The sequence below is a fragment of the Chinchilla lanigera genome, unplaced genomic scaffold (assembly GCF_000276665.1).
Source record: "Chinchilla lanigera isolate Chin_1 unplaced genomic scaffold, ChiLan1.0 scaffold00008, whole genome shotgun sequence".
Taxonomy (NCBI): domain Eukaryota; kingdom Metazoa; phylum Chordata; class Mammalia; order Rodentia; family Chinchillidae; genus Chinchilla; species Chinchilla lanigera.
In genome coordinates, this window is record NW_004955409.1 from 38,031,893 (window position 1) to 38,056,917 (window position 25,025).

The 25,025-nt window shown below is 39.7% G+C and overlaps 1 long non-coding RNA gene and 1 gene segment (V, D, J or C); one reads left to right on the forward strand and one right to left on the reverse strand.

Annotated features, from left to right (window-relative positions):
- The window catches only part of LOC102015697, a gene marked incomplete in the record, with an annotated part of 840,941 nt that overhangs the window by 332,492 nt on the left and 483,424 nt on the right, over positions 1–25,025 (reverse strand).
- On the forward strand, positions 13,357–24,047 carry LOC106147746. The gene is made up of 3 exons (XR_001232677.1): positions 13,357–13,426; positions 20,463–20,743; positions 23,647–24,047. It is a non-coding gene; the product is annotated as an uncharacterized LOC106147746 (long non-coding RNA).

The following is a 25,025-nucleotide window of genomic DNA, read 5'->3' on the forward strand; positions in this document are numbered from 1 at the left end:
AACAAGAACCAGAAAAAAAGGAAAAAAAACAACAACAAGATAACTTAGATCAAATGAAAAAGCAAGAAAACAACAACTGCAACAACCAAAATAAAAATAAGAACCTTCACATAGTTGTTACAACATCAGCCCAGTGTCCACACAGCTCCCTGGACACCAGTCTGAATGGGAGCAGCCAAGCCGTGTCTCCTTGTGGACCAACTACCTGCCCAAAGCAGTGAGGGCTGTTACCTGCTCTGGACCCCTGTCCTGGTCGCAAGCTATGCCCCAGATGTGACCAACTGCAGGGTCCCATGGTGATCTGAGGATCTAATGGCCTCCATTGATTTGGGGGGAAGTAAACGTGGTGGAGTTTGATAACTCCTGGTTCTCCAATTCTCCCTCGAATTCCTCCAGAGAACTTACACGTTCTTGCTTCCTTCTGTCTGGAAAATAGTGTAGTCATCTCCAGTCTTCCCTCTACAGGGTTTCCTTGCCTAGTATATGGCCAGAAGACCTCTGGTCCAGGGGCTGTTCTTTGTCTCTCTGCTTGCAGTCAGACCTATTGTGGAACCGAGGCTGCCCTGAGGCTCAGCTGAGTGTCCCCTTTGCCAGCACAGGGTGGTGGGCAGGACCTTGTGTTGCATCTCAGGCCTTTCCAGTGTTTGGGGAAGCAATAGGACAGTGTCTGCTCTGTTCTGGCTCTGCTGAGCTGCATTGACCTCTGACCTGGGCATCAGTCTCCATCTCTGCTCTTGCAGATCTCTCCTGTTACACTCTACTCCACATTCCTGCCCAGTCCCAAGACTCCCTGCCCTCTGTGTCCCCAGCTACAAGATGCTGCCCCTGTGGGAGCAACAGGAAAGCATGAGTAGTGCACTGAACATCCCGCAAGCACAGCACTCTGTGTGTGTGTGTGTGTGTGTGTGTGTGTGTAATGGGCAATTTATGTTTTTTTTTTTCTGAATGGGGCAAGGCTTCTCTGTCCCCAGAGCTCTACCACTCACATTACTGTTTACAGGACCCAGCTGTGTGGCTTTTTATCCCAGCCCATTCTCCTGCTTTTGGCTTCTCTGAAGCCCTGGCTTGCACCTGTCTCATTTGCTATGTCTGGTAGAGTGATTGTGAGTCTATTCCATCAGCCAGGTTGTCACTAAAGGGCTGGCTCCCTCCCTCAGTCTGATCCTCTCCCAGGTGGTGTGTAGCCTTGGTCTGGGGTGGGAGGTTGGCTGCTGTGGCCCAGGAGGGGTCTGTTTTCCCTCCCACACTCTCTAGACACTGGATTCTATTGCCATTTATCTTCCAGTATCAGACTTTATCTTTTGCTCGTGCCTCAGGGAGCTTTTCTCTAGTGTCAATTTGGAGGAACTCCTGCTATCTTCCTCTGGGTGGCCATCTTCTCCAATCCCCCTCATAATACATTTTTTTAACACGTCATATTTTCAGTAACAGTGATTCTGAGAAGTACAGTAAAAATATCCACATACTCATGACAGTTGGAGAAAGGATCAGAAATGGAGGTGGAAGAAACTTTAACTTTTATGCTCTAAATTATATACATTCATTTATTTATTTTTCACTTACTGGGGACCTTTACACTGAGCTACATCCCCAGACCCCTCCCTTTTTGTTTTTTTGAGACATTGTCTCACTATGTAGTCCAGGCTGGCCTTGAATTCACAGTAATTCTGCCTCAGCCTCTCCAGTGCTGGCTTCACAGGTGTACACCACCTCATCCCGCTCCTCAGCCCCTTTTTACTTTTAATTTTGAGACAAGGTCTCATGAAGTAGCCTAAGCTGTGTCTGAACTGGTGATCTTTCTGCCTCAGCCTCCCAGGGTACAGGGATTACAGGTGTGTGCCACTGTATCAGGCTTAGCTCTAAATTTATACACGTGAAATTCTGAGACATATTTATTCATTTTGGTGTTTGTTCATATTCTCAGTCTTAAGATCTAAAAATTCATCTTCAGAATCCAAATGTCAGCTGAAAAAGGGAAGAAATTATGGGATAGACTTAAAGGAATAGTATTCCCTTAGAAAATTAGATTGGACTGAGTAATGATTTTTGTTTTCTTGTCATAGATAGCTTCTTTGTGAACTTTTTTCAAAGTGGATGTCAGTGTGTGAAGACATGGCCTTAAATGCTACAGAAAGGATGTATAAAATATGATGTATTACTTTGTGGTGCGATTATGTAAAAAAACAGAAACTGAGTTTACAAATGCGAAATAAAATTTTTCTGACAAGCAGTCATTAGCAAGGAAACTTGCTTCCATAACAGTCCAAAAAATTTGAAATTTATAATGCATTGTGAATATTTATAAACACAAGGCCAAAGTTGTTTTCTGCTTAATCTTTAAGAGTGGAACTTCTGCTTAGCTTAAAGCTTGATGGAACTAAGTTAGTTTTTCATGTCAAATTTCATTTTGTCTGAATATGGAAGTTATTATGGACAGTGCTGGAGGCTCTGCCTGATGACAGGAGCTGTGGGCTGAAGTCTGCTGCTGCTTACCCTTCCTGGCCCGCCAGCGAATTGCTGTGGAAGCTGATTAGCCTGTGAAGAATCTGGGGCAACCCAGAGAAATAAGTGTTTTTATTTATTTATATATGTTTAACTTTTAAAAATATACTGTTGCTTAAGAAATTCCAGAGGTTGAAATGTTAAGATCAGTTTTTACATTGTAATTGTAATTTCTGCAATATATTCACTTAAGAACTTACCATAATCATGATAATGACTTTTCTAGAAGTTAGGGATGAAAATTTGATGAAATTGGCATCTGAGGATGCTGACCGAGGCTTGCTCATCTCACTGGTAGAATGGGAAAACTTGTTTTCAATTATCTTTGTCTGATGTTCAAATTGGGAATTCCCTGAAGGATTTGTTCTGATCTATCTTGAAAAGGGCAATATTTAATAAATGTCACAATTTTGCTTAATAAATACAAAAAATGGAGGGGGGAGAAGAGGAAACTGGCAGCTGATATACAAAAAAATGGTATTCTTATGATTGACCAGAACACTCAGATAGTCTTGAGATAAATCCAGAAAACAGCCAAAAGATAAAGTTTCCTGAGATTCCATCCCAAAGGCACGGAGGCATTCATGGGCTGTGGGAGTCTGAGATCAATGTGAAAATGACCTTGAATGGGTGTGGAAGAATCAGCCACATTTCCAATGAATGCTTCTTGGTACAGTTTTGTTGACTGGTAGCTTCCGCAAATGTCTCATTTTTCCAAAATTATTCCTCAGAGGATGAAAGCTGCATAGTCACTGACCCCTCGATGGTTGGAGAAACAGTGGGAGAGAAGAGAAAAATTCCATATTCAAGTACAGTTATTCATAACTTCTTCCTCTCCTACACCTTTAATAATATGAGATGTAAATCTACCATGCTCAGGGCACCTGTATTTCCTTTCCTTTCCTTTCCTTTCCTATTTTCCATTTCATTTCTTTTGGCACAGTACTAGGGATTGAATCCAGGGCCTTTGCACTGAGCCACCTGCCTCTTTAAATTTGGTACTGAGATAGGGTTTTGTTAATTCACCAATTTGCTCAGGCTGTGATCAAACTTGTGATTCTCCTGCCTCCACCTCCCAGATCTTTATTGTTTTTTAAATTTAAAAGGGGGTAAATTAAAAACCTGATTCTATGCAACAGAAGGTATGAATCTCCTATTAAATTCTTTCTATTAAATAATCCCAAAATTAGCTCTTGGGGCTCTCTCCTGACTGTTTTATAGAAGTATAGGCAAAATATTGAATTTTAGCCAATAATTCTGACTTCTTCTGTTTCCCATGTTCATTCTTTTACTGATAGCCAACATGAAACATGAGATAATAGTAGGAACACTAATCTCTGACTTTATTTCCTTTCTCATAATATCTGGAAGATTCTTGAGCAAAATGTGATGGACCTCTGTATCTTTGGAACTCAGAACTCAGTTGCAATCACAGTGTCATTTATGAAGCTCCTACATTTGCATTTAAGATGAAAAGTAGAACTTTTTAGCCACAGCTCTCATCAGCTTCATTTACCCTGTTTGCCTAGTCAATAGGTTGTGTCTGTCATTCTGTATTTACTAACTAAGTGGTCCCATTCATTTATGGCTATAGTCATTACCTTGTGCTAAGGTTAAAAGAGAATATAGACAGAAGAAAGAAGAATAAAAACACTGATGCCTTTGGATAGGTTAGGCACTCTGAACCAAACTATTCCTGCTGTGATGGGCACTCCACTTTAACATTTTATATGAAGAACTGTAATCTCAATTTAAATGCAAAATATAGTAACTATACATTTTCATGATTTGCAGCCATGCATTACTCTGTGTACATTCTTGAAAGAGAAATGAAGTGGATTGCAACCACAGACACAAGCTTTATTGTACATGAACGGTATCTGAGAAATAGCATCCCTGCCCCTTTGTGCCCTTTCAGAATTTTTTTGATTTTCACAGTATCATGGGATGGGGTCTCATGGGACCAGAATTTGTCTGTGGCCTATTAGAAACTGGGCCTCACATCAGGAGGTGAGCAGCAGGCAAATGAGTGAGAAGTCATCTGTATTCATAGCCACTCTCCACTGCTCACATTATTGCCTGAGCTCCATCTCCTGTCAGATCAGCAATAGCACTAGATTCTCATAGAAGCACAAACCCTATGTGAACTTTGTACGGGAGGGGTCTAGATTGTGTGCTCCTCATGAGAATCTAACGTCTGATGATCTAAGGTGGAGCTGAGGCAGTGATGCTGGCACTGTGATCAACTTAGCAGAGAGACTTGAGTGCACAGAAATCATAATAATCAATTGCTTTAGGATTTATATAAAAACACTATCAGTGAGTGGAAAATCACAAGCTGCTTCTGCTGACAGGTTTTATATTGCAAGTGAGCTGATACATTTCAATTGTACATCTCCACTTAGTGGCAGGGTTAAAGTCAGAATCTAATGCTTATTTTGGTCCATAGGCCATGGCCGGTGGTTCTGGCCCAATGGAACCTCTGTCCCACACTTTTATTTACTACTTCCATTGACACTTCTTTCCCACACTTTACCCTTCTATTAGTTACAGTATTGGTAAATGTACAAGCTAATTCTAGCCAAAATGAGGAAGAAATAAATATAACTGGTGACGTCTTTGAAAAAGGCAATAGATGCAATGAGATAGAGAATCTTCTGATGGCAGAAGATTGTTATACCAGCAACAAAAAGAAAGCTACATTTAAAAGAAAATACCAAGAGTCTTACTTAAGTTATGGGTTCATTGCAACAGGAGATTCACATTTTCCAGTCTCACTTTATATAATATGTGATGAACAGCTAGCCAGCAAAGCCATGAAACCTTCAAAACTGCTTCACCAGAGTGAGACCAGGAACCTTACTTTAAAAGGCAAAGCCATGGAGATTTTCAAAAGACAAAAACCATAAGCACGAAGAATAGAAGCAATTATCAAAGGCCATCAGTTCATCAAATTTGTCTGCACTGGGGCTGGGGATTTAGCTCAGCTGCACAGCGCCTGCCTGGCAAGCGCAAGGTTGTGAGTTCGATTCCTGTTCCAGAAAAAAAATGAAAACAAAAACAAAACAAAAACAAAACAAATTTGTCTGCACTGACAGCATCATTCTTTGTGGCTAACTATACTGCTAAACCTAAGAAGACCTTTACTATGGTGAAGAGTTGTTCCTACCTGCTACTAAGGACATTTGTCATGAACTTTTAGGTGAGGCTGAGGTTCAAAATGCTATACACGTTTCTCCTTTGTCTAGAACCATAACTAGATGAATTGATGAAACAGCAGCGATACTAAGGCAAAATTGTTGCAGAGGATTAATGAGTCACCATAGTATATTATCCAGATCAACAAGTGTACCAATACTGATAACAAGGCAACAATGATTGTTTTTGTGTGATGTACTTTTCAGGAATATATCACGAGGATATGTTATGTGCACTTTCTTTGTCAACCAATATCACAGTTGCAGAACTGTTCAAGTCTTTGAATGATTACACATCAAAAAAACTGAATTGGTCATTTCATATTGGTGCATGCACAGGTAGAACTGCTGCCATGACTGGATAGCTTTCTGGTTTCACTACTCAGGTCAGAGAAGCTGATTGAAATATGACTATGCACACTGTCATCCATACAGAAATCCTGCCTCCTGAGAAATGTTTCCTGAATTTAACAGCATTTTGCAGGATGCGACTAAAATTGTGAACCACATTAAAGGACATGCCCTGAACTCAGGTCTGTTCATACCTTTGTGAGAAGATGGATGCGAAGCACACGCATCTCCTATACACACACAAAAGTGATATGACTATCTAAGAGCAGACTGCTAGCCAGAGTTTTGAATTATGAGAGACACTCCAGACATTTCTCTTAGAAAAGTTTATGCTGAGAGCACATTTCCCTAACATAGACTAGGCTGCAGAACTTGCTTACTCATGTGACGTATTTAAGCTGTTCAATGAACTGAATCTGTCACTGCAATGGAGAATGACACCTGTGTTCAAATCCGCAGGCAAATTGATGGCATTAAAATCCAACTTAGAATTATGGGGCTATTATGGCTTGTATCTAGATGTCCCCTCAGAGCCTTATGGAGTCATAGGTGTGGTTTTTCAGAGGTGGCTGGATTAAGGGTGTGATACTAGGATTAAGGGTGGGTAATGAAAGCTCCACCCTCGGTGGTGTAGGTGGCACTAGTCAGATGGCTTGTAGCCTGGATGGGTATAAAAGAATTGAAAGAAGGTTGCTTCTGCTGCTTGTTGCTCGCCATCTTCTGGCGCGGACTCTTTCTCGTCTGTGATGATGCCCTGCTCTTTTGCCCTGCTTGGTGCCGGCTGACTCTGGACTGACACCTGTGAGCCAAAAGAAACCTTTCTTCCTTTTACTTGTAGGTGTTGGGTATTTTGTCTCAGCAATGAGAAAAGTGACTAAAACAGGGGCAATGAGTGAACAATGGGATCATTGACATTTTTCAAACATTAACAGATATTTTGAAAGAGACTAAGACACAACCTTCTTTCTCTCAGCTATCTTGGCTTTTGAGTGGATTTGAGCATTACTTCCTGTTATGGCTTATGTTGAGATGTGGTTATTGGTGGGACTCTTTCAGCCCCTTTCAATGATTCATGGTGCGATGCTAGGATCAAGGGTGCTAGGATTAATGGTTTGAGTACTACCTGCCCTAAATAGGCCTGGATAACCTATAAAGGATAGAAAGAGCTGTGGTTGCTCCCTTGCTTATTTTGCTGCCTTCTGCCTGTCATGAACTGTTTCTTTCCTGTGATGCCCCTCTGCCATGCCACCCTGCCTTGGAGCCAGCTGATTATGGACTGAAACCTCTGCAAACTATGAACTGAATGAAACTTTCCTCCCTTACCTTGTGGGAGTTGGGTATTCTGTTTTGGCAATGAGAAACTTAACTAAGACACTTCCCAATCATGAGAGGCCCCTGAACTGGAAAAGAATGGATTCGCCACCCATTTGTGAATAAGCCTAATGAATCGACTTTGTCTGTGCTAGATGCAGCCTTAAAAGTATGTTTGAGAAAACTTCAAATCTCCACACATCCTAGACTAAAGTCAAGGCAAGATAGTATATCCTGAGAATGTCACAAAAGCACTGAAAAGCCTGCTTTGATTTCCAACATCCTATCTTTGTGAAGTAGGGTTTTCTGCAGTGACAGTGACAAAATGAGATTACAGAATGGACTGGACATAGTGACACACTTGGAATATCACTGTCTCTTATCATCCCCAGGTGAGACCATCTAGTTGCAGAAAATAAGTTCAAGGCACCCACCAGTTCTGCATTATGGTGAGATATATAATTATTTTATTAACTATTACAATGTACTAATAATGAAAATAAAGTGCATAATAAATGTCATTGTGATAGTTAACTGATGGTGTCAAGTTGAATAAGAAATGCCCAACCAAACTGGATCAGCATGGTTCTGGGTGTGGAAGTCCCATCCTAGGGGCAATTGTTGCCAGAATGGTGTAAAAGGGAAATGGAGAAGGAAGACTCACTTCCATTTCTTGGGAGGAGCTCCAGTCTCCACCTTCACCTTGGATGTCGTCTCCGGGCTTCCAGTCTGGATTTCTCAGCCTTCTGGCACAGACCCTTCAGCCTTCTACTGCAGACCCTTAGGCCTTCTGATACAGCTTTGCACTGGACACTACAGTGAGGTCCAGGCCTTCACCTGGATCCTTTGGATCTCCAGCACACAATGGACCTTTTCCACTCTTCCACATCTGACTCTATAGGAAGCCATTGAAAACCAATCTTGTAAATTCTTATAAATATGTACATATTGCATTAAATCTGTTTCTCTAGTAAGCACTGACATACAGTAATGGACTCAAATCATCCTGAAATCTCCTATATCCTCCTGTCTGTGGAAAAGTTGTCTTCCACAAAATTGGTCCCTGATGTCCAAAAGGCATGGGACTGCTATTATGGGATCCTTAATTCTTCATAGGGAAGTCATCTTATTTAGTTTAGATTTCAATTAGTAACTGATCCAGATCACTGAAAGCTTTACCAGAGTGGAGGAGAGGAGCAGAGTAAACCTGCAGACTCAGACAGAGCACAGACTGTGGTGTCAAAAGGAAGCATGGTGCTTCGGATAGTCATTGAGCCTAGAAATGCAGGCACCAGCACTTTGAAGAGTAATTGGAGAGATGCAAGGCCTCTAAAACATTAAAGAATTGATATTATAACTTGGAGAAATTGCATGCCCTAGTTCAGGCTTCTGTAACAAAGTCAGAGACTAGTTGCTTATCACAACAGACATGTATTTCTCCCAGGTCTGTGGGGTGGAAGTCTGAGTTCCAGAAGGTACCAGCCAGGTAGCATTCTAGTAAAGACCTTCTTCAGAACTGCGACTTCCATCGCTGGTTGTATCCTACCATGGCAGAAAGAAAGAGAGAGACCCCTGCTCTGCATTTATAAGGGGTTGATCTTGCCCATGAGGATTTAACCCTCATGCCCTTGTAATCCAAATCACTTCCTGGAGGCTCCCCTTTCTAATACCATGATACTGAGGGATACAAACTTCGAGGGAACACAGTCTGTAACCTTTTATAAACAAAAATGCAGACAGTTCTAGAGTTCCATAATGGTTCTTCAACTACATAGTGGCTGCCCACTGTAGCTTTTTTATGGGAAAAATAGAGGTACAGCATGACCTAGAATAAGATCAATCTAGATTGTCAAAGAGATACTACATTCTTTGCTTTTAAACAAAGTGTTTTTCAATGCTTCAGTAAGCAGATTAAGGCTTAATGTAACTTTATTACATTTTATTAAACTTTACTTAATTCAGGTACATCACAAAAAATGAGTGCCTCCCAATAATAAAATCTGGGTTAGTTCTCTAAGAAAGTTATAGAAAATCATTGTAGATTTGCTGCAGGGTGTATCCCTTAGAAAAGTAGGTGCTGATATCATGGAATCATTGTGAGTGGCTTTTAATAAAGAATTGGAACTGGTCACTCTGAAGAGTCTTATTTGGGAGGATAAACCACCCTTGAGCCCCTGAAGGTGGCTTTGGTCAGGGTTACCAAGAGCATCTTCCCTTAAGTGGGCTGATATACAACCCTGCTGCTACCCTCAGGTGAGTGCAGTCAGATCCTTTGCTTCTGATATCCAACATAAAATATACTTATCTCCTATATCTGGATTGTAGAGGGAGGAAAAAGGGCCTTTGTGGTGGGCCCGTGATTTGAATAACAGAAACCACTTGAACTCAGAATTCTGTGGTTATCTAGCCGTCGGGCAATAGCCATGTGTCTGTGAAGGAGATGACTGCAGAGCTTGTAACCTTTGGAGCCCTGGCAGGAGGTAACCTTGGTCAAACTGTCACTGAGGCAGTGAGATCTTCCTTCAGGGGCCACATCAGTAGTTTTCTGACATTCTCTCTCAAAACCATGGAGGAGGCAGGATGCCAGCAAGAAACAAGGTGAGGTCCTCTGGCTGGTGGTGGAATTCTTTAAGCCTTCCAGATTCATAGACAAGTCAGGAGTGATAGCAGGAATGGCCTCAAGAGAGAGATGATGAGCTTTCTGCTTATTTGGCAGGTACTTTGTCTAATGATTAGTTGGAAAAATGAGACTCAAGAGAACTTGTGTCTGGGGGTTGTAGGCAAGTACGCATAATGTGTTCATTTAATGGTGTGGACCTTTTCAATGAACCTTTTTATATTCTTTTAACATCCTATAAGAAAAATCTCCCCACACAATGTGGTAAACAGTTATCCAGATCACATGGATATTACCCAACTACTGCAGTCAATATTTTAATAGGCAGCACTCGATAAAGAGGCTCTTTTTCATAAATTATTTATTCTTTTCTTTCACTGGTAAATGCTATATATTGCAATCATATATAAAACAACCAATGATCCCATATTTCATGGGAATTATTTATGACAGTTGCACTAGATGTAAAATTGCTCCGCAGTGGAAGACTAATGGATTTTGACTGTGAAGCAGTAAAAGAAGGAAACATATTTTTAGGAAAGACATGGTTAGGAATTTTTTCACCCACATGCCTTTTCCTTTTAAGAAAATTTCTGCAGTTAATAAAATAAAAGTTGAAATATCATCCTTTTTCATTCATTTCCGAATTTTCCTCGCAGAAAGAAATGCAGAGCCAATGAGCTAAGCCTGCCGGTTGTCGCTGCAGGAGGGAGTCCTGGAGCCCAGGTGGGGGCTTGGGCACAGACCGACAGCCTCAGGGGAGCGTATGTAAACACAGCGCGGAAGTAGGTGGTAGAGAGGCCATGCTGGGAGGCTGCAATGTGCAGAGCGCTGAGATGGGCTTTAGTATCAAATGAGGCTGCTGTCATTCCTGCTTTACCGCTCCATTTGACAGCAATACAAACATAAATTCCAGGCTCTCCCTCAGGTCCTATCTGTACCGGTGCAGTGGTCCTGAAGCAGCGCTTGAGTAATTGCAGTCGGTAGTGCGGCCTTCTCTCTCCCAGGTGCTCAGGGACCAAAGGCTGTGCTGCACTTTCACCTCTCCAATTGACACTGTTCAAAGGGAACATTTCAGAAGGAGACGTTCGCTGGTTACCCCATCATCCAGTTTCTCCTCAGGGAACCCGCATGATGTACACTCACCCTCGTTGTTCACCTACCCCTGAACATTGTTTAGATAGTTCTTCCACACCCCCGCCCCCACGACTCTTTCTGATAAACCCTAAACATTCAGTCTACCACAATCACTGTTAGTGGAGTCTCCATTTTTTTTAAGTCCAGTTCACTGAAGAGTCTGATGTAGAAACCTCGAGAGTTGACCAGAGCTCTCCAAATGTAAGTTTTTACTTTCTCTACAGAAGCACAATTTCAACAGATGTTCCAGCCAATTACAGTCACTCCATGAAATTCACTCGGTTCCTCCTTTTCATTTAAAAAAAAAAAAAAAAAAAAGGCAGCCGTGGGCTGAAGTTGTGAGTGGAAACAGTGCCCTCTTCAGGATACTTGCCGCAATTACTGAGCACACAATTTCCTAAAATTGACATGCACAGGTAGATTTTGCTTCTTGTAAACCAGAAAGTGTCCTTAAAAATTTCTTAGCAAATTAATTTTTAGAATTGTATTTGCCTCATGAGGAGATTATTTCAAGTGACATAAATGTAATCAAATAAATTTAGGTAAGTTGAAAAATGCGTGGGCTCCTTTAAGCTTACAAGAAGTGTACCTGGGCTTCAGGCATCTGGGAGGCCAGGGGATGGAATCCTACAAGGACACTGCTTTCCTTCCACTGCTCACTCAATCTCTCAATCTCTCTCTCTCTCCCTCTCTGTAGCTTAATGCACTCAGACAACATTTCACCATGAAGCAGGAGATGCGATTGCAAACATTTCCTACATTCACAATGTACTACCAAAAAAATATCAAGCCTGTTAAATCTAAAATTAAAAAATTCTTGGAGAGGGCTTTAGTTTTCTCAGTCTGAGTCAGGTTTCCCTCCAAGATGTTATAACATGGCTAGAATGCTTCCTTTCCCAAAAGTAAGTTGCTTTTCTGGTGTGGAAAAACAGTAGCTGCACATCACTGTCCTGTTGTCTGAACCATGGACAGTTGATTGGGGTGGGTGGGAAGGTTCACTTTGCTGTAGGACTCCTCTTACTTCTGATGAACTGGGTTAGTTTGTGAATCGTTCTGCCCTCCTGCGGGTAGTGTGCCTTTTTTGTGCGGTGTTCATGGCTAGAGTCAGTGTGTTCAGCTCCTCAAACAACTCTTACACAAAGCAGTGGAAGCCAGATAATGAGAACTAATCTTAAATGAGCTCTATCGTGTGGCAAGAAGTATGCTGAGTGAATGGACACTTTCATCCTGGCCTCAAAGTATGTACATTTTACAGAAGGGGAAACTGAGTCCTAAGATGTTCAATAAGAAGCTTAAGATAATATAGCTGGTAAGGCATGGAATTGGTATTCAATCCACCCACCAATGCCCGAACCCGTATTTTCTGTTTGCAGGCACCAAAATGTTGTCCCAAATTGTGGCTACAGGGCAGAGAGCCCACCCCTCCCCCACTGCCATGTTCACTGCAGTCAGTGAGACAACTTTCTGCGTATAATTTTTCTGCCTTTTAAATCCCAAACTCTTTATCGTTTCTTTAAGTTCCCACAGAGATTCCTTTTCCTACATGAACTCTGTATAACAGGTAAAACACTGAATGCTAAGTTTTCTTAAGAGCACTTAGAAAATGGAAGACATAAGGAGAAATAAAATACATCTTAGTAAAAAGTATATACCACGTGTCCACTAAATATCACGTTATGCATGAGGGATGAGGTTACTAATTCTCTAAGACCTAGTTTTGGTCTTCATGGAGTTGTAAGTTAAAGAAGATTAAAATAACATAACAGAACAAAAGTCAATCGTGCAAGGCAGGATAGATTTGGTTTACTTTTAAATAAGCTCTGTGTGGATTTAGAAGAGAGGGGAATTATGAAAAGGTGTAGGGGTTCACTACAGTCTTTTTGGAGGAACTGAGACATGAAGAGTACATAATATTAAGAAAGAGAGAGGGAGTGAGGGAGGGAAGAAGAGAGTCAATTTCAGAAAGCATAAGGAGATAAGAGCGAGCATGATGCTTTTGAGAACATGTCAAGATTGGTCTATCCTAAAACAGGCTGGGAAACAGCCTCTGAGAATCAGGATAGGCTGATAAAATGAGGGAAGGATTATGACTGTCCCTAAAACTCCTTAAAAGAGGCTCATACTTATGAGAAAACAGAACCGTTGTGGGATAGGGAATAGTGCACTGCTGTGATGTAAAAATACCTTAAAATGGGGGTGGCTGGGAGTTGGTGGGATAGAGGAGGCAGGTACGGAAGAGACTTTAGTAGTAGAGAGGGAAGAGAACAACGCTCCTTTGTGCTTGGTGAGAGGAAGCAAGGACTTCAGTAAGGTAACTATCGCGGGGAAGTCAAAACAAAGGCTGAGCCTGAGAGCTTATCAAAGGACAAATGGTCAGGAATTGGTGGCTGTGAATAAATTGAACTCTTTAAAGAGTGTGGAGCCCTTTGTAGAAGCTGGGAAGTTGGAGAGGCAACTGTGTAGGCAGAATGCTTAGAAAGTGGGATGATAGTGAGCTGCGAAGTGCAAGTGCCCACATGAGCGTGAGAATTAGAGGACGGAATCTCAGACAAGGGGAAAACGCTTGCCACCTCGAGAAACTCGACAGTGACGGCAGCGTTGGGTGCCCTTGCGGTGAGCGTTGCAGCACGTGGGGACTGTCCAATTCTGACCGGTTCTGTCATCACACTGTGAACTTTCCAGGCCGGGAATTTCTCCTACTGACTGTAGCTTCCCAGTGTTTAGCATAATGATGGGCGCATGTAGGGGTGAAATATGTTTTCTTAACAGATGGGAACGTTGAATGGTGGAGGCACAGTAGTTGGTATGTGCAATATTTGTGTGCCGGGTGTCTGGGGCAGGAGGAAGAGGCAAGATTAAGGATTCTTTTCCTCAAAATTTAATGCTGATGTGGAATTTTAATATAATATACTTTTTAGAAAGTTGAGATGTTTAAATGAAAAGGTTACAAATTTCTAAAATCATCTACTTCAAAATATGAACAGGTGATTGGAAACTTCTCTGTATCTTCAGTTCTATCATCTCTCTCATTTTTGGTGTTGCACATTTGCATTTTCTCTTTTTTCTCAGTAGACTTTGTGGAACTCGGCATTATTTATAAATTCTAGCTTTTGTTTTGCTTTTAAATTCTCATTTTTATGACTAAAATTTCCTCCTTATTTTGGCTTATTTGACTTCTTTCTTTTTTATTTTTTGAAAGCAAGATTTGTCTCTTTTACTTTACTCTTTACTAATAAGTGTATGCAACACCAGTATTTTCTTATGAGTATTGCTTCAGACAATCTGTAGATTTTTATGTGTAGTGCTATCATTAGTGTTAATTTTTAATGGTCTTTAATTTTAACTCTTACTGTTTTGACCTGGAAATTACTTAGAATAACTGGTTAATTCCCTTTCCATTCATTTATTGGCTGCCTTTTAATTATTAATTTCTGGCTTTATTGTATTGTGTTCAGGGAATGTGGCTTGTATGAATCTTTCCTATTATGTCCCTGAGACACTTGTTTGTTGGTAATGTTCCACAACTGTATCTTTAATTCAAAGTTATTTTCAATCTTTGTATCTTTTGTTGCTGAGCAATAAATATTAAAGTATCCCATAATTGAAATGTTATTGTGATTTTGTATTTCCAAAAAAATATTGTTTTATTTTTCTGTTGCAGCACTGTTTATGGGATAAAAGTAGCCTCATTCTTTCTTTTACCTTTTTTCTTTTTTTTTTTTTCCGCATTCTTTCATCCACTCACTTATCAGTTTGACAAGTAATGGAGAATCCATTATGCTCCAGTCCTGGGTTGAGCTCTTAGGTGATGGCAAATATCAAGATAGACTCTCCCCTGATGTCATGGAGTGTGTGTGTTTTAGAGAAGGTGATGTTAACACTCATGCAATGCTTGACACTAAGTGTGAAGGATGTTATGAGAGAAGACAGGTACTGAGGGAGGCTTAGCATGCAGTTCCCTGGCCTCCCTGAGCCCTGGGGCCAAGGCAAGGCCTCCCTGAATTTACATTTAAGCTAAAACTGGCATATATTTGGATCTGAAAGCAGACAGCGTTTGTCATGGTTCTGGAAGGAAACCCATGACATAAATTGTAACTCAAAGAACATGGTGCAAGTATTAAAAATAGAAAAGTACAAGCAAGTGGTAGTTGTAGGGAACTGTTCTGTACCCTGCGACTAGCCTCACTTCAGGCCTTAGATAGGAAACAGCAGGTGGTTATTGGATAGAAGGGCTGTTTCTCCTAAAGCAGCTGACCTTGTGATTTCAGATCAGTGTTGGCCGGTGTCATCTAGGGGGAAGAAGGTAGGAGGTTGTGCACTCGGACCACATATTTTCCTCCTGTCCTCTGCAGGTGCTCCCCTCTGGCTAAAACTAACTGGAAACCAGAAGGGAAGACAGCTCATTGACTTGCTCCTCACAGTCTGGTCATCTGGGGCCCAGGGCAGAGCAGGAGGACTGAGAGACGACACAGAAGGGCACCCAAGAGATAGTAGGTTCACAGCACAGTCCAGTCAGGTCCAAGAGACATGGAAGATAAGAGAAAGGCACAGCGAAGCCAGAAATGCTTGGTGAGTCTTGGTCATAATTCTGGATTTTGTCCTTTGGGAAGTGTGAAGTGACTGATTAGTTTTAAGCAAGAGAGCAAGTGCAATGCATTTGCATTTATAAATGATAACTCTGGCTAGAGTGAGGAAAAGGTGTTGGAGGAGATGATGATTTCTCTTCCAGGATGGGACACTGGAGAGGATGATGTGACAATGAGCTTAATTCTGAGCATCTTGCGGCTGAAGTAACTGACTGCATCTGTACCGTCAGTTCAATACAGTTAAATGGTGTGTGAGGTTAGGAATCAATGAGACCCTGTAGAACAATGATGTTGAACCTTTTAGAGATCGAGTGTCAAACTGCAAGCCACTTATTTATTGCAAAGTGCCACCATTTCAATCAAACCCGAATACTGATGTTTTAGTTTAGAAAAACAACTACATTAACATCTTTTGTTTTAAAAGAAGACACAATAATACATGTGCCATTCACCACCACTGCTCTAGAATCTGTGTGTGTGTACATACCTTGGGAGGCTGAGACAGAAGGAAAATCAATTTGAAGCCAGCCTGGGCTACACAGTGAGTTCAATGCCAGCATAGACTATACAGTGAGGCCCTGTCTGAAGAAACAAAACATAAAATCATAAAAGGATCAGGAGTCCCAAGATCAAAGAAATTGGTAGAGAAGTTGCAGTATTCAGAGGAGGAAGGACAGGAGTAGGTGGAAGGACACCTGGAGAGCTAGAAGGAAACAGCTCTTGTTTCTGAATTGCCAAGTAAACTCTGACATCTTCCAGATCACTGCAGGCTTTTGTATCAAGGGCATGAGGATAAACTCAGGTCATTTCAGGAGACGGGTCGAGTTCATGTTGACATTTGGTAGGCTCTCTTTGTCACCAGTAAAGAGTCTAGTCTAGAAATCTGAAACTTTTCCAAGCCAGATACACTGGTAAGGGAAATGGCTTCCTGCAAGATATCTGTGTCTGCAGATTGTGTTTCTGTGAAGCCAGTTCAAAGCCAGGATGTGTTGGACGGCTGCAGAGAAAGGCGTAACAGACCCCGTGGGACTGGAAACTCATACAACAAACTAATCACCTAATTTCTTTGGACTTAATGACTAAATGTAGACTATTAAAAAATAATTAGGAATGTTTTAGGACACTGAGTCCATTTCTTCTGACAAGGAAACCTTTAAATGTCAGTGTAAGCAAACTAAATAAATAATGGCTAGCTACCCTTTTATCCAAACCAGTTGTTTGTAGAACCAGAATTTTATAGCATAGATATCAGGAAGTAATTATCTGATTCAGTACCACAATGGCCTTAAATGTGCTAAACAGCAGTATTCTAATACAAATAAGGGGTGAACTGTGTGGAAGTTTGATTAAAGTCCATAGTGAGAGAACCACAAATAAAAAGGCCGATACAAGTTCTTACAAAAAAGAGATATAATTGTGTAGACAGCAAAATAAAATATTGTTAAGGCTGACCTTACAATCTGGGGTTAATTTCTCTTCCAGGTTAGGAACTTAAAACATTTATTTCATTTTTGTACATTAACTGCCAACCCTCAAGGGTATAAGCCATTGGAACTATTTCTCAGTTATGGATTGCTAGCTACATACATTGTGACAACAAAGTTATATTCCCCAAGAATGTCAGAAAAGTGCTTACTTGGAAATGGTCCTGCATGTTAGAGAAAGAAAGAGCTAGCAATTATTATTTTTTTCTTCTTCCAAGATGGAGATAACTTTTTCCTCTCACAATACTGTTAATGAATGACCCTGGCATTTCAAACTGCTCTCCCTGAGAGAAAGATACATGTTCAAGAGACTTTGTGTCATGCATGAACTCAGTCTCCCATAATTCTGAAGCTCATCAGCAGCTATTCTCCCTAGCCAGAAATGTCAGGCAGGTTTAGGAAATTTATCAGGCTTCTTGAAATTCGAGTTTCTTTTCTTCAAACTTCCTGCTAATCTTCCTTAAGCCTTTGTTAATGAAAACTGGCTGAGAATGTATTCATAATATTTACAGTAGTCTAAGCATTGATATTCATATGACAGAACACATATGTATTTTAAGGGAAATGATTTCCATATCATTAACTTCTTTATGTAACCTTTCTAAAAATAATCTGAGAACTTGTGTGTGTGTGGGGGGTCTCATCTCCTATCTCTCATTTCACAACTATCTTTGTCCAACTTTGTACAAGAAAGAATTTTTGTTTACAGAATTGACTTGTGGTTTAAAAACCTGTAGGGCATGAAACAAAGGGTATTAAGGAAGCTTTCTTTAATCTAGAGTCTGACCCCAATCATTTTATTAAGAAACGTAATTCTAAAAAAATTCACCTTTAATATTAAAATTTATTAAAACATATATTTCATGTTGTTTCCTTAAAGGTATATGAATAATTGTATATATAACAATCTAGACAAATTATTTTCACAATTAGTATGTCAGAGGAATTAAAAATAATTTAAATTTCATGTATCATTTGGTGCAGACTTCTTGGGTGATAAAGACTTAAAACAAAATATATTTATGAAAATTAAAGTGTGCAGAAGTTGAATAGAAATATGAGTTTAAGGAGAAAAAAGAGCAATATAAAGTCTTTAATTGTTAATATAGAGCTTGTTCATGAATTTTAATTGGATATTGGTGGGTATCAAATCACTTTGGATTAAAATTTTATTGGATATATTTAAAAATTATCATATGAGTTTTATTTGAAAATGCCAATATTTATAATACAGTGGAATTAACAACTCTGGCAGCTATTTAAGCATTTTAATGTTAAAATATATTAAAAGTTATCTTTAACATATTTAATGTTAAAATATATTAGAAGTTATCTTTAAAAAGAAAGTTCTATAACTTTATAATTTTTTGAATACATTGGTAGCCACTATTTGAATATACTGATTGTCCCAAAACAGAACTCACTTTGATGATGGTACAGGAATTATTCTGAATGCAGCAGACCCCTCTTACCTGAGGTTTCACTTTCCATCATTTCAATTACCTGTTGTCAGCTGTGGTCCAGAAATATTAAATGGCAAATTTCAGAAATAAACAATTAAAAACCTTTAGTTTTATGAGAGTCCCTTTTTACAGCTATTATCTTTATTGTTAGTTTGTGACTAATTTATAAATTAAACTTTATCATGGGTATATGCATGAATGTATAGGACAAAACTGTCTATATAGGGTTTGGTATTATCTCTGATTTCAAGCACCCACTCAGGATCCTAGAGCATGTTCCCCATGAGTGAGGGGATACTATTGTACATGTTTCTGTTTAATCCCTTAAACTTGTGTCCCCTACAGCTTTGGGTGGTAAGGATCAATTAAAATTCATGCCACTTCGTGAACATTTCCGCTTAGATGTGCATTCAGCCATAGCAAGATGGAATCTTTTAGATACAACATTCTGCCTTTTCTGAATTTGTGGATATTATGTGCAATAAATTATCAAACAGAGTACTTCTGAGCTACTATAGAGAGGTGTCTGTTGCAGATACTACCTGGGTTATCTGTTCTATCCACTTTGGCAAATAGGAAACTGTTTCCTCTTATCAAAAGAAGTTTAAACTTTGCTTGCTATATTCAGTAGGAAATGCTGATTTCTGGCATCAGAATAAGACTGAATAAGTCTTTAGGTGACAACTAAGATTAATATAGGCACATGCATAGGATTAATAACCTTGTGAAAAAGGCCCAGAGAGCTGCCTTGTCATTTCACCACATAAGAGCAAAGGGAGAAGGCCCATTTCTTGGGCATCAAATGGGTCCTTCCCAGACAACAAAGCAGTTGATGCCTTTGTCTTCCAATTCCCAGCCTCCTAGAATGGTGGGAGCAGAAACAAACCTACCATATTTTTTTATGGTATCCTGAACAGATAAGAACATAATAATAACATGTGATAAGGTCAGATGTCAGTTTATTTTAAAAATACAAAAAATGACTACAGTAGCTGAGGCTAAAATACCACAAAATTTTGCCTCATGAGTTATCTTCTGAATTCTGAGTTTGTGTCCCTGGGTAGCCAGTTAGGTCTGGGACCCGGATGAGTAAGTAGTCAGGTGTGGATAAATTGTTCCACCTGGCCTTTTGGGATGATGTGTTAGCACCACTCCTAAAACCCACCATCCCAACCATTTCACTCCATCCCAAGTCCCTCATCACAGGAACTTCTTTGTCCTTACTGCAGGACTTTTCAGGCCTCTGTCCCTCTCAACACTCTACGTCTGTTTCTTAGTCTAATGGGACTTCTGAATTCTATGCACCTATAAATAGATCATAGGGATTCTAGAGAGTGCCTCTGACTCTTGGAGCTACTCCTAATCTTTTTTCAGTGCCTTCTCACACCATATCTGAGACTTCTCGAAGTATGTGGTCTTCCCTTAGAACACCCTGGGAGGTATTTTCCACTCTCTGACACTCTTGGACTCCTTCCAAGTTTATCTGTGTCTGACATTCTATCACTACAGGAGTGTCTGTCCTTAGCAGTGAAGGGAAAAGACAAGTCCTGACTTTTAATTTTCCTGTTCTGTTTCCATCTTTCTTTTTCCTCTGTCAATGTATCATTAAAATCGAGCTTTCTGTCAGCCCTCCACCTCTTGTCAGACTTAGATAAAACTCTACAATCAAGATGGATAAGACTTGAATTTAGAATTTTTATGTGTTCTAAGTATCATGTAAGTTTGTTACCTCATGAATTTCCTTTTGTTCCCTCTGCATCATTCATTCATGGATTTATGTATTTAACCACCTCACTGACTTTACTGTGTTTCAGGTATCTTTGAAGGAAGCCTATGGAAGAGCAACAATAACAACAACAACAACAACAACAACAACAACAACAACAACAAACAACAGAAGTGTAAAAATCAAGAAGAAAAAACTAAGAGCAGAAACAAACTTTGGATGAAGTTTGAAATTAAAATGCATGCAATCAACCACTATTATTGGAACTGAGTTGTCACTGGTTTTGAGCTGTTTTAGCAGTCAAAATGAAGAAGAAAAAAAATCAGTCCATGGCAATTACCTTGTCAGTGTGACAAAAACGAACCACAGGTACAGGTACAAGTTGCCCTCATATTAAGTCTGCAGAGAATTTTTTTTTCATGGCATCTCATAAAAAAACATGAGTTAATGTGTAAATGATTTGCTCAATAAAATCCTCACAGTATGCCCAGCAGTGATGCTGTAGGACTGTTGTTTGTAATATCCCTTGCAGTAAACTGATTCCATTATGACAAAACAGAGTTCCATGAAGGAAGAAAACAATAATGTAGTAGGTCAATAGGGGACATGCACTGAAATAGCCAAGATAAAAGTTGAGTTTGAAACCACAAATTATGTTTTTGGAAAAAAATCAGGGAAGTCTAAGGTTAGATCCAATAGGATAGTGGGGAATGGGGAAAAAAGGCTTGTCAGAATATGGCCTCTCTGATATATCATATATATATATAATATATATATATAATATATATATGTATATATATAAAAATATATATTATACATGCACAATATACACATAAATCTGTGCAGTCAATACAACACATACACACACATACACTCTGTATTGATATTTCTTAGTTTTCTTTTTAAGCCAGTATTATGCTGAGAATTGCAATGCCTGAGGGCTCTCTACAACTGAGTTTCATTTGACTGACATTATGGTTTATTATTATTTTCCTTTTTCTATATGAGGCACCTGACTGCTTTTCCTAAGTGATATTCAAAACTGTGTTATACATAACTTGTGATCCACTTAATATATATTGAATTGTGAAGCCATGATCATTGGAAAAATTTAAAAATTCTCACATATTTATTTTTGAGTGTCATAATATTTCTTACTTTGTGCTTGAATGCTAATAGTATATAACATTTTGACAAATTGTTTCTAGGACATTCTATTCTGCAATGTTTAGGTTGCTTTTGTCAATGTTTCATAACCTCTGAAGTGTTTATTTTCATTTTTCTTCAGCCTTCTTACCACATTTATTTCTGCTTTCTTAATCTTTGAATTATTATGTTGTTCATCTTTTCTTTTCTCTTTCTTTTAAACCATTTTTGCCAAGCTCTGATCATATTCTTACATTTCTGACCTGCTTTAATTCCTAACTATCTTTGCAAACACTTTTGGATACTTCAACAGTGAGTGTATTTTAAGCACAATAAAATATATTGGCTTTAATTGCCTCTTTCTTTTACTTTTATATCTTTTTACGTTGTTTAGGCTGACTTTGAACTCACTATGTAGCCCAGGCTTGAACTGGAGCCAGTCCCCTTCCTTCAGCCTTCTGAGTGCTGGGATTACAGGTGTACACTACCTCATTCTTTTATCTGCTGAGCACATATAAATGATCCTGAATAAGTGTGTATGCTGCATTTCTGGTCAATAGAACTTGTACATCACTGTGAAACAATTTTACTCATTGATTTTTGCTGGTTCTTTTAAAATGTTAATATGGGTAAGTTAAAAATTATATTATAGGAATTTATATGCAGACTTATTACTGGCTTTTGATGGCAAAAGGAGTTTGAAAAGAAATTAGTAGGATCCTCTGTTATTTTTGCCTACCAATTATTCATTCTTTTTCAATAGCATTCTGGCTTTGCATTGGGGAACCACTTCTTCCTGTTTCCCAGATCTGAACAGTTCAGTTCAAGCAGATTGAGTCCCAAGAAGTTTTCTGGTATTATTGGAAAAGAAGCCTGATCTTTTGGCTAGATTTGTTAAGGTGGAAGTTATGATAGGCAGAATAATGGTCCCTTCAGATATCTATCTTTATTCACGTGGGTTGCTGTAACACAAATATCACAAATTGGACAGCCTTAACAACATTTATTCTCCCCAGTTGTGCAGGCTGGAAGTTTAAGATTGAGACGCTGGTAGGTTCAATGGGAGGCAAGAGCAAGCCAGCTTCTTGGTATGTAGGTGGCTGGCTTCTTGTTATAACCTCACATAATAAGCAAGGGAGACTATTCAAGGCCTCACCATTTATACACTCATCATCTGTTAATGAAACCTCTACCAAAGGTAAAACCTCCACTATCATTACATTGGGGATTAGAACTTCAATATATAATTTTTTGTGGGGGGGCACAAACATTCAAGTGATAGCAATGACCATGTCCTATTCCTGTTAGCCTATAAATATGTTACATTATACGGTAAAGGGATCTTGCAAATGTGATTAAATAAATGATTTTGAGATAAAGAGGTTGTTCTGGAACATGTGAGTAATCTCAGTGTAGTCAACAGGGTTCTCATAATGAGGAAGTAGGAGGGTCAGGAGGGCCAAGAGACCAAACTGCTCACAGAAATGAAGTAAAGTTCAAGTTCAGGATGTTTCAGTTAGAAACAAGTACTGCATTCTCTGTTGGACTACAAACCGTGTGTGTTATACTTTCGCAGAGCAGCTGGCAGCAACACCCACATGTCTACTGCTGCAGCTGACAGCAGACCTTGGTGACATCCTCCTGGCTCTGGTTTTAGGTGCACACAAAATGCAAGAATTGTAGAGTCAGGAAGGCTTCCAACCAGATTTCAGAAGTCCTTAGAGATCAGGCAGTGTCCTCCTGAGAGGGACGTGTGTAAAACTGTGAGTGTGAAGCCAAAGGTGCAGTGAAGATCCCCCCAAAATGGAGAAGCCAGGAATGTGGATTATTTAGGAAAGTAGCAAAGAGTGAGTAAAGCCAGCCCAAGGAAGAATCTACAGGAGCTTTTAGCACCAGAGTGTTATGCTGTAGGGCCCAGATCCACTCAAGCCCTTTGGAGTTCACATCTTGCCACAGATTGCCAAGGATGCTGCAAGTGGAGCAGTGGAATTTAATGTTTACCTGCTGGATTTTGGACTTGTTTTGTTCCCATTCCTTGCTATCCCTTATTTATACCATTTGGAATGGGAATGTTTATCTTGTGCCATTTATGTTGTAAGTGTTTAACTTTCTTTTCATTTGTGCAGAGGCTCCCTGTAGGGGGCAGCTGAAGCTGGAGATTGATCACACATGTGGGGCTGGAGCAAGACTGGTCTAAAGGACAAAGAGCACATGAGACAAGCCACTGAACAAGCTACTCCAGTCCAGAGAACACCAGGCACCCAAGGCAATCCAAGCAATGGGTTTCTTGGCAAAGGGGTGTCATGTGACACCAACCTGTCAAATGTATAAATAAATATCTGCAGTGGTTGAGTAGGTCCTTTCTTCCATCTGGAGAGAGGGCTGTACCTGATTCAGCTTTCTGCATCTTGTCTTAATTTCTTCACCTTCTTGACAACCTTCATGATTCTTACCCTGGGAAGTTTGAGAGCTGAGTAGGCCATGGCATAATGGCACCTGAGCAGGGACCTAGGACATGAGGAAAGTCATCATGTAGCAGGTGAGAAGGACACTTCTAATGTGTGCACAAAGGAAAGAGGTGTATACCCTCAATATTAAGCTCATTGATATCATCAATAGTGAGCCCAAAAGTATATTTATAGCCTCAATATTGAGCCTATTAATATCATCAATACTAAGCCCATATCAGACATAAAACCCAGGGAAAACAGATTGTTAATAACCACAGATATATAGTATATAGAAATGCTTGTTGTATTCTTGATTCCTGTATTTACTTTTTTTTTGTGGATTTGGATCAGAGAGTGCCTTAATGGTCATAAACTTGCTGAGATGATCACAAAGGATTTGGCTCAGAGCACTATTTTAAAATCAGGTCCTAAACAGGAAGAAGATGGCAGAACAACAGCCATCCCAACAGAGCTTACGCCCTCTAGTTTTGCTCAATTAGATAAAGAAGGAGTAGGGGGGATAGACTCTTCCCCACTAGAGGAGTGTTTCACTGTGAATTCCATTTCACAATGCCCAATAAACTTAACTGAGCCACAAATGATAATTCCCACCTTTTCAGCTCAGAGGAATTTTGCTGCATCATGGGTTGGAACTTCTGCCTCCCCAAGTAGATTCACTTTCTCTCTTTTTCTTACAATTGGTACTAAAAGAAGCCAGATGGGTGAAGGAGTCCATGAAGGGTTTCAACATGTCTACCCTGTTACTGAAGCTCAAGTTCCCAGTAATCCAGGCAAATTATACATCTTCATGAAGCTGTACCTTTTTAGACCTTAAGAGAATTAAAATAAGGTACTACTACCTACGGTCCTATGACTTCTTTTACCTTGGGTTTAATAGAACTCCTAGGGCAACATATTATGGCCTCAAATGACTGGAAAGGAATAGCTAAAGCATGTTTAAGTCCAGGGGATTATGTGTTGTGAAAAGGAAAAATTTTTGAATTACACACAAATCAAGCCCCTCACAATATAACTATTACAAAAGACATGTTAAC